We start from the raw sequence: 17,153 nt of genomic DNA on the forward strand, positions 1-17,153 counted from the left end.
GCTCATCAATTCTTTCCTCCACGTTAGCTTCCACGTTAATACACTTAACGTGGTAACTAACGTGGCTCATAGTGGCTTAGTCTAACGTTAGTGACAAAGGTGAGTGTCACTAACGTTGGCGATTCCTTGCTCTTTCCACGTTAGATTTCACGTTAACCAAGTTAACGTGGCTCTTAACGTAGCCAATATGGGCTTAGTCCAACGTTAGTGACAAAGGTGAGTGTCACTAACGTTGGCATTATCTTCCTCTTCCACGTTAGAGTTCACGTTAGCTGTGTTAACGTGACTCTTAACGTGGCCAATTGCCTTTTTGGAGTGTTAGTGGCACTTACTTTTACCACTAATGCTTGGAGCTTCCTTTTCTTCCATGTTAACTGCCACGTTAATGTAGTTAACGTGGAAATTAACGTGGGCTATGATGGCTTCGAAGACGTTATTGGCGATCACTTTTCTTATTAACGTTGCAAGCTAGATCCCATTCCACGTTAGTGGTCACGTTAGTTAGACTAACGTGGCTACTAACGTGGCTACTAACGTGGCTTTTCCTTGCTTCCTTTGTCCTGAAATCAAGCAAATAAAGTGCATCAAAGCTCTAATCCAAGTTATGAGTCATGCATCATCCAATTTGTCATTAAATTCATGCATAATTCTCATGAAATCATATAAAATTCACAATGTTGCTTGAATCAAGATGTAAGTAAAATTCTACCCAAAACTTGCTTAATTCCTAAGAAAATGCATGAAACTACCCTAAAACAATAAAGAAAAGGTCAGTGAAACTGGTCGAAATGCCCTGGCATCATGAGCTTGGAAGTATGGACAGAGGCGTCGAGAAGTTAATATGAGAGCGTAGGCGAACTTTTTTATCTTTTGATAGTTTAGTTTAACCCCTTGTAGAGCTTTACTGATGAAGTAGATGGGTTGTTGCCCACTTTCGTCCTCTCTAACTAGTGCTGAGGCTATTGCTTGATTTCCTATGGCGAGGTATAATATGAGCTCTTCACCTTCCCGAGGTCGGGTAAGGACAGGTGGTTGTCCCAGAAAACTCTTGAAATCTTGGAAGGCTTGTTCGTATTCTGGGGTCCACTAGAACCTCTGTCCCTTCCTTAAGGTTGCAAAGAAGGGGAGAGATCTTAGGGCTGATATGGCTAGGAATCTAGATAGAGCGGCTAGTCTTCCATTAAGCTGCTGGACGTCTTTGACATAGGTCGGACTTTTCATGTGAAGTATAGTCTAGCACTTATCTAGGTTTGCTTCAATTCCTCTTTGGGTGAGCATGAAGCCCAAGAATTTGCCAGCTTCTATCGTGAAGGTGCACTTTGCTGGGTGATAAACCACTATTTTATGGTTTATCTTGTGCTCAATTGAGTGATTTTTATCAAGTCCTTGCACACTTATTCATACGAATTGCATGATTTTACAATTCCTTCCTAGTTTTGTTCCATAATTGAAAACTTGCTTCCTAAGCCTTTAAATTGTGTATTTTAATTCCCCCTTTATACCATTCGATGCCGTAATCTGTGCGTTAAGTGTTTTTAGGCTTTATAGGGCAGGAATGGCTTAGAGGATGGAGAGGAAGCTTGCATAAATGGAAGTACCACAAGAAATAAAGGAGATAACCAGCGAAAAGCGACGTGCACGCATGGACGACGCGTGCGCGTGAATCGGAGTCCGCAGGTGACGCATGCGCATGCTTGACGCGTACGCGTAATACGCGAAGTTGACCAGCGACGCGTACGCGTGACTGACGCGTACGCGTGAGATGCGCAACCTGCAGTAATTGCAGAAAATGCTGGGCGCAATTTTGAGCCGAGTTTGGACACAGTTTCCGGCCTAGAAACACAGACTAGAGCCAGGGGACAAGCAGAGACTCAACAGACATTCTCATTCACATAGTTTTAGTTTTAGTTTTGAATCTTAGAGAGAAATCACTCCTCCTCTAGGTTTTTTACACATTCATAGATTTCTAGTTTTATAGTTTTATGCTTTTGCTTTGGATTTTGAGAAGAGTCACTACCTCCGTTGAAGTTGTTATTATTTTAGTTTGCTTTCTTATTCCTTTACTCTTTTGATTACTTATTGACCCTGTTCAGATATGTATGTTGCATTTTGGGATTTATTAATGCAAAGGACTACTTTTACTTTTAATTAATTTTCAATTCCTATTTTATTTAATTTATCATGTCTTCTTCTTGTATGTTTGTGAACGTTATATTCATGTCAATGGAGTAAACTCCTAACTTGACTTGGGGGTTGATTAAAAGGAGACCCTTGAGTTGGAATACTCAAGTGTTAATTTTAATTGAAAGTTGTTGGCTGACTCTAGTCTCTAACTCTAATCCTTCCTTGGAGAGAGGATTAGGACCTGAGGTTTATAGTTGGTTAGTTAGTTACTTGACTTTCCCTTATCAGGTAAGGGATGACTAAGTAGAACAATAACCTCTTAATATTACACTTGGGAAAATCCAACAAGGATAGAACTTCCAATTAATCATTCCCCCGGTCAAGGCTTTTTAATTGATTATATAAATTCTCTTGCTAATTCTCATTGCTTTAATTTACAGTCATTTACTTTTCTGTTCTTCAACTCTTAAAAATTCTTGGAAAACTCCTAACTAATAAAATAGCACTCTTTTCTCAACTCGTTGGGAGACGACCTGGGATTCATACTCCCAGTATTTTATTCTAAAGTTTGTGACAACCCTTTCTAAATTGATAAGCGGATTTTTGCTGGTTAAGAATTGTACTTGCAATGCTGTTCTTACTATAATTTCTTAATAGGCTGATTTCCGCTCGCATCAATTTTTGGCGCCGTTGCCGGGGAGTTACAATTGCGTGCTAAATTATTAGTTGTTGTACATATTTTTAATTTTTGCATATTTTATTTTATTTTATTACCATGAGCTGTATGTTTCTTTCATTGAATGACGCGTTCTCTGCCTGACCCGAGCTTAGCCGCATTTGATCCTGAAATTGAAAGAATTCTTTCACGTATTAGGCGAGCTCGGCGTCAGTTAGCTTTTGAGGGTGGTGAAGTGGTTCTTGCCAATTCACCAATCTCATCAGAGGGCAAATCTGAAGCGCTATCTAAGGAAGAAACAAGCTCTTTTTCTACTGATACTATTGATTTATGTGTAGGTAACATGGCACAGCCTAGGAGGATTACTCTCCAGGAAGTTAGAGCTCCAGACTTTACACTGCAACCGTATCAAGCGCGTCACCTAAATCTGGCTACAGATTTTGAACTGAAGACTGTGTTAATCAACTTAATGCCTAAGTTTCATGGCATACCTGCTCAGGAGCCTATCAAGCACCTCAGGGATTTTCAGACAGCCTGTTCTACTGTTAGGCGTCATGGTGCAGATGAGACTTCTATTCTGCTAACCGCCTTCCCATTTTCTCTTGAGGAAAAGGTGAGGGAGTGGTACTACACTCAACCTAAAGCAGTTGTTACTAACTGGGACATGCTCAGGAGAGAATTCCTGGAAAAATACTTTCCAGCTGAAGTTACTGATAGACTGAGGAAGGAGATTTCTTGCATTGTTCAAGGCGAATCAGAGACTCTCTATGAGTATTGGGAGCGCTTCAGGAATCTTCTGGACGCATGCCCTCACCACATGATTGACAAGTTGGTGTTGATCAGCTACTTCACACAAAGCATGAAGCCTCAGGATAAAACTACATCGGATAGTGCGAGTAATGGTTCTCTGAAAAAGTACAAGACCGCGGATGAAGCGTGACAACTGATCATTGATCTAGCAGAATCTACTCGGAACGGGAGGCACAGGAACAACCATCCCAAGGCTGTTGCAGAGGTTTCCTCTAGCAATGAGACTACTGCTTTCACACAGGCTATATGTGAGATGACCAACCTACTGAAGTAGATACAGCTGAATCAACAACAACCTCAGCCTCCCCCACAACAACAAAGTCAACAGTTGGTTCCTCAAAGAGTATGCGGAATATGTGCTGATTATACTCATTACACTGATGAGTGTCCGCAACTCCAACAAGAAGACAACACCTTGGCAGCTACTCATAATTTTTATGACCGCTCGAATCAAGGATACAATCAACAAGGCGGCAATTATAACCAAGGTAGAACCTACAATCAAGGTTGGCAAGACAACTCTAACCATGGATGGAAAGATAATTCCAACCAGGAATGGAGGGACAACTACAACAGAGGAGGCAGAGACAACAATGGAAATTAGAGGTGGAACAACAACAACAACAACAACAGACAGCAGAACTAGAACCAGCCTTACAGAGCACCTTACCAAAGGCAGTCCCAAGCACCTCAGAACACCCTCAAATCACTTACCCCCCTTCTTCTTCTAATGATGAGATGCTTCGCACTATGATGCAAGACATTCATAATACAGTTAACTCTACCATGAACGGTCTAAATGCTATTTTACAAGCTCTCGTCTCCCGGATGGATTCACTATTTGCCTCCAACAATCAACCTGCAAGCTCCAGTACACTTCTATCTCAGCCTATACCCAACCCTAAAGGAGGAATCAACGCCATTACTTTGAGGTCCGGGACTACACTACCAGAGAGGAGTCATGCGGAGCCAAGCTTAAAAGATGACACTCCAGTTGAAAGTACTGTGGAAGTAGAGGATGCTAAAGAAGAAGATGTAGTACAAGACTTGGTTGAAGAAGAAGCAGCTCAATCTAGGAATGGAGCACCAAGAGACGCAGAAGCTGCGAGTGGCGCCAGAGTGGCACCATTCCTATTCTATTTCCACACCTTGCTAGGAAGCCCAGAAAGCAGGTGGAACTAGACCCTAAAATGGTAGAAATTTTTAAAAAGGTTGAGGTAACCATTCCACTTTTTGATGCCATTCAGCAGGTACCTAGATATACTAAGTTTCTAAAAGATTTGTGCATGCATAAAGATAAATTAAGTGAATTAGAAACTATTCCTCTAGGTAGCTCCTTATCTGCTTTAGTGGGTGATATACCTGAAAAATGTAGTGACCCAGGTCTATGCATGGTTACTGTTCCAAGGGTTACCTGAAACTGTAAGTCGATCTCGGATGAGATCTTCTGTAGGGGTCGGAGATGACGTGTCCAGCTGATGGGTGGTGGCCGGAGCTGTCGTGTCCGACTTGTTAGACTGGCTGCACTACTGATCCTTGATCACCGGAAGGTGGGGGGTACCTGCAAGAGACTCCGATGCTTAAGTTAGCATGGGTATTAAACAGGTTTTTTAGTAGAATCAGAGTATGAGTTATACCTTGGTGCTCCAGTGTATCTATAATGGTGTAGAGTGACCTTTTTAGATAAGATAAGTTAGTTATCTTATCTTATCTTATCTTTGAGTTGAGGTCAGCTTATTTTCAAGGGAACCGCCCTTATCTCTATAGGATTGGACTGCCTTTGGATTTGGGTCGTGTTCCTCTATTTGGGCCCCTTACTAGGCTTTCCTGTCGATTTGACCGACCTCTTTGAGAAGAGGTCGGATAACCTGACCTGAGGAGGTCGGTCGCTTTATTACTGAACATCCCGGATCGGATAGCTCGACCCAGGATGTGAACAGTGCCCCTGCTTGAGCTCGGTCTTCTGCTTTGAGGTCGAGTCCTTGACTTCGATCTTTCTCTAGTGAAGCCGAACTCGAGCATTTTGTCGATTCCTTTCTTTGTAGAACCTTTTTTTTGAATGTGGAACGTCTTCCTCTAAAAGCGCGCGCTTTTATATCAGCGCTTTGTTCTTGGGAACGTGCGAGAGTTTAATACCTTCATTAATTGGTATTAATTGCCCCGTTTTCCTTGGCTTTTATTTTGAATTTTTGCAATCAGAAACGGTTTCTCTCTTTCATTTTTCTTTGTAACTTCTCCCTTCGTTCTCTCGCTTTCTATTTTTTGCCTACATTTTGCCTTTCTTGCGTTGCGGCGTCATTCAGCGATTTTGCGGGCGATTCCATCTTTCCATCTTCAACCTTCCTCGAAGCTTCTCCATTTGTTCAGGTTGGTTTTTCTTTCTTTGTGCCTCTCTCGTCATTTTTGCCTTCGATTTTTGATAGGGTTTCGATTTTCTCTTGAAGTATGAATCTTTTCGCATTGTGCCTGCTTGTTTGCTGCTTAAGAGTTTTCTTTTTGCTTTTGAAATGGTCCCTGTGCATTCCTGGGGCTCACGTTGCTTGTTTTCTTTGAAAGATTGTTCCTTTTGTCATGCTGATTGCTTATACTGATGAATTCTGTCATTTTGCTTTTTCTAGGGGTTTTTTTTTTCTTGGAAAAGGTGGCATCTTTGATGACTTTTTCTTTGATATGCTTTGCCATTGTGTTTGTTGATAAGCTAAGACTATGAATTTGGAATATAGCTGTTTTGGCTTTGTCTGATTTGTAGCTTTCTGGGATGCATGCTGCTTTCTTTTTCACTTTAAAGAGTTTTTCTCGTTAGCTTTGTAGGTTTTTCCTAAATCCTTGTTCCCTAACTGCCTCCAAAGGACGCCCCTGGACCTTTCTGTGCGGGTTCTGGGATTTTCCTTTTGTTGTTTGTGTCATCTGAATCATATTAGTCGAGTTGTTTTGTCCTTCGTCCGAGATGGTTTTTAGTAATCCGATCTTCTTTTCTTGTTGTAGGATTAGTTGGCCTCATGTCTTCTTGCAAAAATATTGTTGAGACGTCTTCCCAAGTCCATGAGGGCATGGCTGATTGGGTGGATTCTATGATTTTGTTGTGTATTTCTTTGGTTGACTCTGAGTTCTGTCAGCAACTTAGACAATTTCATAAGATCTGTGGTAGTGGTGGTGATGAAAAGAACTATGAACTTGTATCTCCGAGTTCTGAGGAGAGGGTCTATTTCTCTACTCGAATTGCCGGAGAGCGCCCTTTTTTCTACACCTACGACTTCTTTTTTAGTCAAATGAGTATTACTCTTCCTTTCACCAATTTTGAGACCAACTTGTTATGGTCATGTAATGTTGCTCCTTCCCAACTTCACCCCAATTCCTGGGGTTTCATAAAAATTTTTCAATTGTTGTGTCATGGATTTGGTATTCCTGCTTCACAATCTCTTTTCTTCTATCTCTTTGTTTTGACGAAGCCTGGGGTAGTAAAGAAGAAAGCCGCTTGGGTTTCTTTCCGAGCTTCCCAGGGAAAGAAGGTCTTCTCCATGTTTGACGAATCTTTTTGTGATTTTAAAAATTACTTTTTTAAGGTCCGAGCTGTTGAAGGAGCTCGGCCCTTCTTTCTGGATGAAAATGATGAGCCTGCCTTTCCCTTGGAATGGCAAAAGGATGTGAGAGTATCCAGATATACATGGGAAATGTTGGATGAGGCTGAGCAAGCTTTCATGATTGTTCTGGAAGAACACTGGGGCCAGCCTCCCCATCTCGACACAAAGAAATTTTTAACCAATCCCTCTCTTCTCCAAACTGAGCTGGGTAGTATTTTGATTTTCCTCTTTTGTCTGCTCCTATATTATTTGCAAACTCTTTTCCGATTTGTGACTTGATACTTTACTGTTGTGTTTTACTTGCAGAGATGATTAAGAATAATGAATCTATGAAGGCCTTTAAAAGGGTGAGGAAAGCTACCGTAGCCCAAAACGTCTCGGCCAAGGCGGCTGGGGAGAGATCATCCCAGGCCCAGTCAAAGCCGGCCGTTCCAAGCTCACCTAGGGCGAGGAAGGTAATCCTGACTCCCCGGGTTCGTTTGGTTGATCCTTCCCAAGCCTCTGTTGCCACTTCTGGCGCTCCTCCCAACAAAAAGCAAAAAATAATTGAGCCTTTCAACCTTGATGCCCCTGATTTTGACGCGGTCGAGTTCGTAGATCAGCAGATCGGTCCTTATTGTGCCCTCCCTATGGATGATGTATCACTCCTTCGCCATTTGGACTTTATAACTCGGAGTAGTGTTAAGATGGCGCACATGGGAGCTGCCTTGTACCGAACTGCCCAAAATCTTCCTCTTCATGCCACTAAAGCCTTCATGGAGGAGGCTAAACAGGAGTTTGATCGGATGAAGGGCTTGAAGGAGGAGCTCGAAGTGAAAGTGACCAAACTGGAGAAGGAGCTGGAGAGCGAGAAGGCTAGCTCCCTTGCTTTGGCAGCTTCTGTGAGGTTAGCCGAGGACATGACTTTAAGGCATAAAGACAGCTACGTTACATCCTATCGGGAGGTAATGCATCTGAGGGAGGAGTTGGAATCTGCCCGAGCTGATTACTCAGAGCTCCAGGGTCATCTTGTCGCAGCGTGAATGCTGCTTATGAGAACCTGAAAGAGCAAGTTCGAATTCTGGCTCCCGAGGTCAACCTTTCTCTCTTCAGCCTAGACAATGTTGTGAGGGATGGTAAGATTGTCCCTGATGACCCGGATGATGATGATGTCGAACCTCCCCCTGCGCCTACTGCCAAAGTGTCAACTTCTACAGTTCCTTCAGTTGAGATCGGTCATCCCGTATTCGATCCGGACTGTCAAATCCTGAATCGGGATGATGGGACCGTGGATGCTGTGCCCATTCAAACTCACCCTCCTTCACTCCGTGCTGATGCTACCGGGAAGGCTTCTGATGTTTAACTGAACTTTTTTATCTTGATTGTGTAGATAGCCCGACTTGTGGGCTTTTAAACTCTTTATTTTGTAAATTTCATTTTACTGACTGTTGACACTTGTTTAGTTGCTTGTTTAGCAACTTTAGGCTGAAAAACAAAAAATAGCTTCCAAGTTCTTGGGGCTGATTTGGGTAGCACCTTTGAATTTGTTTTTATCACAACTTCGCGCCTTTAGTATCATGTCGATCTTTATCTCGTCTAGGCACTTTTTCTAGGCTTTTGGTAGTGCTAGAGCCTTGTTGCTCGATCTTTTTGAGTTGCTTTTGTGCTTGTGGCTTTGATTCCTTTGAGGCAACAAACAAAAATCCTGTTTTGTTTGGACCTTTTGTGAGGTCTCTGCCAAGTATTACTTTTTGTAGCCTTCGCACTTTATGTGGGTCGACTTCGTCATGTCGGGTCCTTCCTTATGTGGACCGACTTCGTCATGTCGGATCAAGTTATTTCGTAATCCTATTTCTTGGACTTTTGTTCAAGTCTCTTTCAGGGATTACTTCTATAAATTTATGTTTTGGGCCGACTTCGTCATGTCGGGCCCTTCTAAGTTATTTTTGTAATCCTCTTTCTTGGACCTTGTTCAGGTCTCTTTCAGGGATTACTTCTATAACTTTATGTTTTGGGCCGACTTCGTCATGTCGGGCCCTCCTAAGTTATTTTTGTAATCCTCTTTCTTGGACCTTGTTTAGGTCTCTTTCAGGGATTACTTCTATAACTTTATGTTCTGGGCCGACTTTGTCATGTCGGGCCCTCCTAAGTTATTTTTGTAATCCTCTTTCTTGGACCTTGTTCAGGTCTCTTTCATGGATTACTTCTATAACTTTATGTTTTGGGCCTACTTTGTCATGTCGGGGACCTTCTAAGTTATTTTTGTAATCCTCTTTCTTGGACCTTGTTCAGGTTTGGGCCGACTTCGTCATGTCGAGCCCTTCTAAGTTAAAGTAATCCTCTTTTATAGGGTTGGCCAGACCTCTTTCCAGGGTTTACTTATAACTTGGTTTAACTTGGTCCGACTTCTTAACGTCGGCCAGTCTTTTAAGTTATTATTTAGCAATCCATCAGGCCCTCGTCAGGTCCTTTCTCCGGATCACTTTCGATAACTTCTTGCATTATTCTGTTTTCATCTTTGCCGATTTGTAGAAGGCGGGTTAAATCCTCATTTAGTCGACCTTTAGATGAATCTGGTTTTCATCTCTGTTGGTCTTTATCGTGATCGTGCAGTGAATTTGTTTTTAACTTTCTGCCAATCTGTCGCTTTATAATCGGATGATGAATATTTCAGATTAATGCGTCTTGAAAACTTTGTAGAACGTCTAATATTTTTTATTTAAAAGAGAATGAAAATATGTACATATAGAGTTTTTATCTTTTTGAGTCGGACAATTTCTGGATCTCAACTTGGTGCCTCATTAAAAAACCTTTTCAGGAAAAAGAGTGCATCCTATGATGAGATCTTTTACCTTCTCTAGCTATAGTACCTTCTTAGGTTGCAGGCGTGCCACGATCTAGGAAGCTCTCGCCTGTCGAGTTCGGATAGCCTGTAGTAGCCCTTCCCAAGTACTTCTATGACTCGGTAGGGTCCTTTCCAGTTTACTGCCAGCTTTCCTTCTCCGGGTCGAGTTGTTCCGATGTCATTTCGGATTAGGATGAGATCATTCTCAGCGAAACCTCTTGGCACTACTTTTTGATTATATCTGGAAGCCATTCGACGTTTTAGTGCTTCTTCCCTAATCCGAGCTCTTTCTTGGATCTCAGGAAGTAGGTCGAGTTCTTCCCTTTGAAGTTGGAAGTTGGCTTCTTCATTGTAACAGACCATTCTAAGCGACCCTTCCTCGATCTCTACTGGGATCATTGCCTCCGTTCCGTATGTTAATCGGAAGGGTGATTCCTTTGTGGTGGAATGTGGCGTTGTTCGATATGCCCATAGGACTTGTAGGAGTTCTTCGGCCCAAGCTCCCTTTGCATCTTGTAATCTCTATTTTAGCTCAGCCAGTATGACTTTGTTGACCGCTTTGGCTTGTCCATTGGCTTGGGGATGTTCGACGGAGGTGAACTGGTGTTTTATGTTCAAGTCGGCCATTAACTTTCTGAAGCCTGCATCTGTGAATTGGGTGCCATTGTCTGTGGTGATGGAGTATGGAACCCCGAACCTTGTGACGATGTTCTTATATAGGAATTTCCGGCTTCTTTGAGCGGTGGCGTTGGCTAGGGGCTCTGCCTCGATCCATTTTGTGAAGTAGTCTACCCCTACTATGAGGAATTTAACTTGTCCCGATCCATGGGAAAAGGGTCCGAGAAGATCGAGTCCCCATTTTGCAAATGGCCAAGGTGAGGTTACGCTGATGAGCTCTTCTGGTGGGGTGATGTGAAAGTTGGCATGTTTCTGGCATGGTGGACATGTCTTTACAAATTCTGTAGCTTCCTTTTGTAGAGTTGGCCAATAAAATCCCGCCCGAAGTACTTTTTTGGTGAGAGCTTGTGCTCCGAGATGATTGCCACAAATGCCACTGTGTACTTCCTCTAAAGCTTCCCTTGTGTTGGAGGTCGGCACACATTTTAATAATGGTATTGAAATCCCTCTTTTGTATAAGGTGTTGTTTATGATAGTGCAGTATTGTGCCTCCCGTTTCAACCTCTTTGCCTCCTTTTCATCTGTGGGGAGTGTTTCTGTTTTGAGGTAGTTAATTATGGGGGTCATCCATCCTTGATCCTGACCTGTAATGGCTAGGACTTTTTCCTCTTCCGAGATTGACGGGTTTTGTAGCATTTCCTGGATGAGGCTTCTATTGTTGCCCCCTGTTTTGGTGCTGGCTAGTTTTGAGAGTGCGTCAGCTCGGGCATTTTGTTCGCAGGGTATGTGGCGGATCTCATATTCCCCGAGTTGTTCGAGATGTTCCCTGATTTTATCCAAATACTTTTTCATGGTGGGATCCTTGGCTTGGTAGCTCCCTGTTATTTGTGAGGTGACTACTTGTGAGTCGCTGAAGATGATGAGTTTTTGGGCTCCAACCTCCTTAGCCAGCTTCAAACCAGCTAGTAGTGCTTCATATTCTGCCTGGTTGTTTGAGGTAGGTAACCCGAACTTGAGGGAAAGCTCAATTTGGGTTCCTTGGTTGCTTTCAATTATCACACCTACGCCATTTCCAGTTTTATTCGAGGAACCGTCCGCGCAAATATTCCATTCTATGGGGTCTCCGTAGTGTCTGTAAATTCTGCAATAAAGTCGGCTAAGTATTGTGATTTGATGGCTCTCCGAGCTTCGTATTGAAGGCCGAACTCGGATAACTCGACTGCCCATTGTAGAATTCTGCCTGCTAGATCTGTTTTCTGCAATATCCCTTTTATGGGCTAGTTGGTCCGAACCTTAATGGTGTGAGCTTGGAAGTACGGGCGAAGTCGTCGAGATGTTAGTATGAGAGCATAGGCAAACTTTTCTATTTTTTGGTAGTTCAGCTCGGATCCTTGTAATGCTTTACTGATGAAATATACGGGTTGTTGCCCACTGTCTTCTTCTCGAACTAGTGCCGAGGCTACTGCCCGACTCCCTACCACGAGGTATAATATGAGTGGTTCTCCTTCTCGTGGCCGAGATAGGATAGGTGGCCGTCCTAGAAACCTTTTGAAATCGTGGAAGGCTTGTTCGCACTCCGTTGTCCATTCGAACTTCTTTTATTTCCTTAGAGTAGCATAGAAGGGAAGAGATATTATCGCTGATCCTGCTAGGAATCTGGATAAGGCTGCCAGTCTCCCGTTGAGTTGTTGTACCTCTTTGACACAAGTTGGGCTTTTCATGTTGAGTATGGCCTGGCATTTATCCGGATTTGCCTCAATTCCTCTTTGTGTGAGCATAAAACCTAAGAACTTGCCTGCTTCTACTGCAAAGGTGCATTTTGCAGGATTGAGTCGCATGCCATGCTTCCTTATAGTATCGAACACTCAGACCAGGTCGGACAATAATGTCTCTTCACTTTGTGTTTTTATTAACATGTCGTCCACGTAGACTTCCATGACTTTTCCGATATGATCTGAAAAGACTTTATTCATTAGCCTTTGATAAGTAGCTCCCGCATTCTTGAGACCAAAGGGCATCACAATGTAGCAATAATTTGCTTTTGGTGTTAAAAACGAGGTCTTTTCTTGATCTGGTGGATACATAGGGATTTGATTGTTTCCGGAATATGGATCCATAAACGAGAGGTATTTATATCCGGAGGAGGCATCTACCAGAGCGTCGATACTTGGGAGTGGATAAGGGTCTTTTGGGCAGGCTTTGTTGAGATCTGTATAGTCGGTACACATTTGCCACTTCCCGTTTGATTTTTTTTACCAAGACGACATTAGCTAACCATAGTGGGTACTTGACTTCTCTTATGAATCCTGCCTCCAGCAGAGCTTGTACCTGCTCTTCCACAGCTTGGGATTGTTCGGGTCCGAGCTTTCTACGCCTCTGTTGTACTGGCCGAGATCCAGGGTATACTGCTAGCTTATGACACATTAACTTGGGGTCTATGCCTGGCATGTCTGCAGCCTTCCATGCAAAGAGATCGGCGTTTTCTCGTAAGAATTGCACGAGTGATTCTTTTATGTCTCCTTTTAGAATCGTGCCAATATTGGTTATTTTGTCCGGGATGTCTCCGATCTGGACTTTTTCTACTTCACCTTCAGGTTGTGGACAGAGTTCTTCTCACCTCTGAACTCCACCAAGTTCGATTGTGTGGAATTCTTCTCCTCTGCCTCTGAGGTTTAGACTTTCGTTATAACAGCAGCACGACATCTTCTGATCTGCTTTTATCGTAGCTATCCCTTCTGTAGTTAGGAATTTCATGCATTGATGTGGAGTTGAAACTATTGCGCTGAGTTGATTTAATGTTGTCTGACCTATTAGGGCGTTGTAGGCTGAACTCACGTCGACCACGATGTAGTCTATTTTGAGTGTCCTGGATTGGTTTCCTTTTCCGAAGGTTGTGTGTAGCGGGACGTATTCCAGTGGTTGCACTAGAGTGTCTCTCAGTCCGAATAGGCTGTTTGGATATGCTTTGAGTTCTTTATCTTCCAGGCCGAGCTTGTCGAAGGCAGTTTTAAATAAGATGTTGGCGGAGCTCCCTTGGTCTATCAGTGTGCGGTAGAGATTTGCATTTCCCAGTATAATGGTGATGACCATGGGTTTGTCGTGTCCTGAGATGATGCCGGATGCATCTTCCTTGGTAAACGTAATTGCGGGTTGATGAGCGGATAATTTATACGCTTTTTGGCATTGTTTTTACATAGTTTTCAGTATGATTTTGTTAGTTTTTAGTATATTTTTATTGGTTTTTAATTAAAAATCACATTTCTGGACTTTACTATGAGTTTGTGTATTTTTCTGTGATTTTAGGTATTTTCTGGCTGAAATTGAGGGACCTGAGCAAAAATCAGATTCAGAGGTTGAAGAAGGACTACAGATGCTGTTGGATTCTGACCTCCCCACTCAAAGTGGATTTTCTGGAGCTACAGAACTCCAACTGGCGCGCTTCCAATTGAGTTGGAAAGTAGACATCCAGGGCTTTCCAGCAATATATAATAGTCCATACTTTGCCTGAGTTTAGATGATGCAAACTGGCGTTGAACGCCAGTTCCATGTTGCAGTCTAGCGTTCAGCGCCAGAAACAAGTTGCAAAGTGGAGTTCAACGCCAGAAACACATTACAAACTGGCGTTCAACTCCAAGAATGACCTCTCCACGTGTAAACTTCAAGCTCAGCCCAAGCACACACCAAGTGGGCCCCGAAAGTGGATTTCTGCATCATTTACTCATTTCTGTAAACCCCAGTAACTAGTTTAGTATAAATAGGACTTTATGCTATCTTTGTAAGGGATCTTTGATTAGTTTTATGCTATCTTAGACTTTCATGGGGGCTGGCCATTCGGCCATGCCTGAACCTTCATCACTTATGTATTTTCAACGGTAGAGTTTCTACACATCATAGATTAAGGTGTGGAGCTCTGCTGTTCCTCATGAATTAATACAAAGTACTACTGTTTTTCTATTCAATTCAACTTATTCCGCTTCTAAGATATTCATTCGCACTTCAACATGAATGTGATAATCGTGACACTCATCATCAGTATCTCTTGGATTTCTTAACCACTTTCGTTCTACCTTCGATTGAATGAGTATCTCTTGGATTTCTTAATCAGAATCTTCGTGGTATAAGTTAGAACCCATGGATGGCCATTCTTGAGATCCAAAAAGTCTAAACCTTGTCTGTGGTATTCCGAGTAGGATCCGGGAAGGGATGGCTGTGACGAGCCTCAAACTCGCGAGTGCTGGGTGTAGTGACAGACGCAAAAGGATGGTGAATCGTATTCCAATATGATCGAGAACCTCCAGATGATTAGCCATGCAGTGATAGTGCATCGGACCATTTTCACAGAGAGGATGGGAAGTAGCCATTGACAATGGTGATGCCCTACAGAAAGCTTGCCATGGAAAGGAGTAGGAATGATTGGATGAAGACAGCAGGAAAGCAGAGGTTCAGAGGGACAAAAGCATCTCTATACGCTTATCCGAAATTCTCACCAATGAATTACATAAGTACCACTATCCTATTTTATATTTTATTTATTTTCATCCACTATAATTTCTTAAAACAATTTAATCCGCCTGACTGAGATTTACAAGATGACCATAGGTTGCTTCATACCAACAATCTCCGTGGGATTCGACCCTTACTCACGTAAGGTATTACTTGGACGACCCAGTGCACTTGCTGGTTAGTTGCGCGAAGTTGTGAAGTTATGTTTGGACCATGGTATTGTGCACACGCTTTTGGAGCCAATGCCAGGGAATCAATTTCGAACAACAATTTCACATCTAGATCACAATTTCGCACACTAAATTTTTGGCGCCGTTGTCGGGGATTGTTCGAGTTTGGACAACTGAAAGTTCATCTTGTTGCTCAGATTAGGTAATTTTTTTTTAATTTTAAGCTTTTTATTTCTTATTTTCAAAAAATACAAAAAAATAATTTCTTCTTTTTCGTTTTTTTTTCCAATTAGTTTTCGAAAAATAAAAAAAAAATTAACAAAATCATAAAATCAAAAATAATTTGATGTTTCTTGTTTGAGTCTAGAGTCAAGATTTAAGTTTAGTGTCAATTGAATCTTTTTAATTTTCTAAAAATTATTTTCGAAAATTCATGCATTGCATTTTTCATGATCTTCAAGTTGTTCTTGGCCAGTCTTCTTGTTTGATCTTCATATTTTCTTGTTTTGTGTCTTTCCTTGTTTTTCATATGCATTCTTGAATTATTAATGTCTAAAGAATAAAAATTTTTAAGTTTGGTGTCTTGCATGTTTATCTTTTCTTAAAAATTTTCAAAAATAAGTTCTTGGTGTTGTTCATCTTGACATTCAAAGTGTTCTTGGTGTTCATCTTGATATTCATAGTGTTCTTGCATGCATCACATGTTTTGATCCAAAAATTTTCATGCATTGAGTAAATTTTGTGTTTTTCTCTTTCATCATTAAAAATTCAAAATTAAAAAAAATATCTTTCCCTTTTTCACTCATAAATTTTCGAAAATTTGAGTTGACTTTTTCAAAACTTTTTAAAATTTAGTTGTTTCTTATGAGTCAAATCAAATTTTCAATTTGAAAATCCTATCTTTTTCAAAATCTTTTTCAAAAATCAAATCTTTTTCATTTTTTCTTATTTATTTTAGAAAATTATAAAAATATTTTTCAAAAATCTTTTTCTTAATTCTATCTCATAATTTTCGAAAATATTACTAACAATTAATGTGATTGATTCAAAAATGTAAAGTTTGTTACTTGCCTAATAAGAAAGGTTCAATCTTTAAATTTTAAAATCAAATCTTTTTGTTTCTTGTTAGTCAAGTAATCAACTTTAATTTTCAAAATCAAATCTTTTTAAATTTCTTTTTCAAACCTTTTTCAAAATAATTTTCAATCATATCTTTTTCAATTTTAATCATATCTCTTTCGAAATGAAAATTAAAATCCTTTCTAACTTCTTTTCTAACTTCCTATCTTTTCAAAATTTGACTTTCAAATCTTTTTCAATCAATCTTATCTTTTTGTTTCAATCACATCTTTTTTCAATCTTATCTTTCCAAAATTTGATTTTCAAAATCTCTTAACCACTTAACTTTTTGTTTGATTCTTATCTTTTTCAAAACTGCCCAACTAACTTTCTACCTTTAATTTTCGAAAATCCCTCCTTTTTTTTCAAAATTCCTTTTTAATTAACTAATTATTTTAAATTTTAATTTTTAATTTAATTTCAAACTTTGATTTTTGAAATTTAACTTTAATTTTTAATTTTTATTTTAATTAATTTTTGAAATTCTCTCACCTCTCTCTCATCTTCTTCTATTTATTTAATTACTTACTAACACTTCTCCTCATCTCATATCTCTGCTCCTATCCTCACCCTTGTGTTTGGATTATCCATTCTTCTTCACTCTTATTCCCTTTCTTCTTCTACTAACAACAAGGGAACCTCTATACTGTGGTAAAAAGGATCCTTATTATTATTTTCTGTTCCCTTCTTTTTCATATGAGCAGGAGCAAGGACAAGAACATTCTTGT

At 40.8% G+C, this 17,153-nt stretch overlaps 1 non-coding gene across 1 annotated transcript; it reads right to left on the reverse strand.

Annotated features, from left to right (window-relative positions):
- Positions 1 to 3,515: 3,515 nt before the first annotated feature.
- LOC148565143 (small nucleolar RNA R71) lies at positions 3,516 to 3,623 on the reverse strand. Its single transcript, XR_015885133.1, has one exon. It is a non-coding gene; the product is annotated as a small nucleolar RNA R71 (small nucleolar RNA).
- Between the last annotated feature and the right edge of the window lie 13,530 nt (positions 3,624 to 17,153).

The sequence above is a fragment of the Arachis ipaensis genome, chromosome B5 (genome assembly GCF_059453495.1).
Source record: "Arachis ipaensis isolate K30076 ecotype BB chromosome B5, ASM5945349v1, whole genome shotgun sequence".
In the NCBI taxonomy this organism is placed as follows: domain Eukaryota; kingdom Viridiplantae; phylum Streptophyta; class Magnoliopsida; order Fabales; family Fabaceae; genus Arachis; species Arachis ipaensis.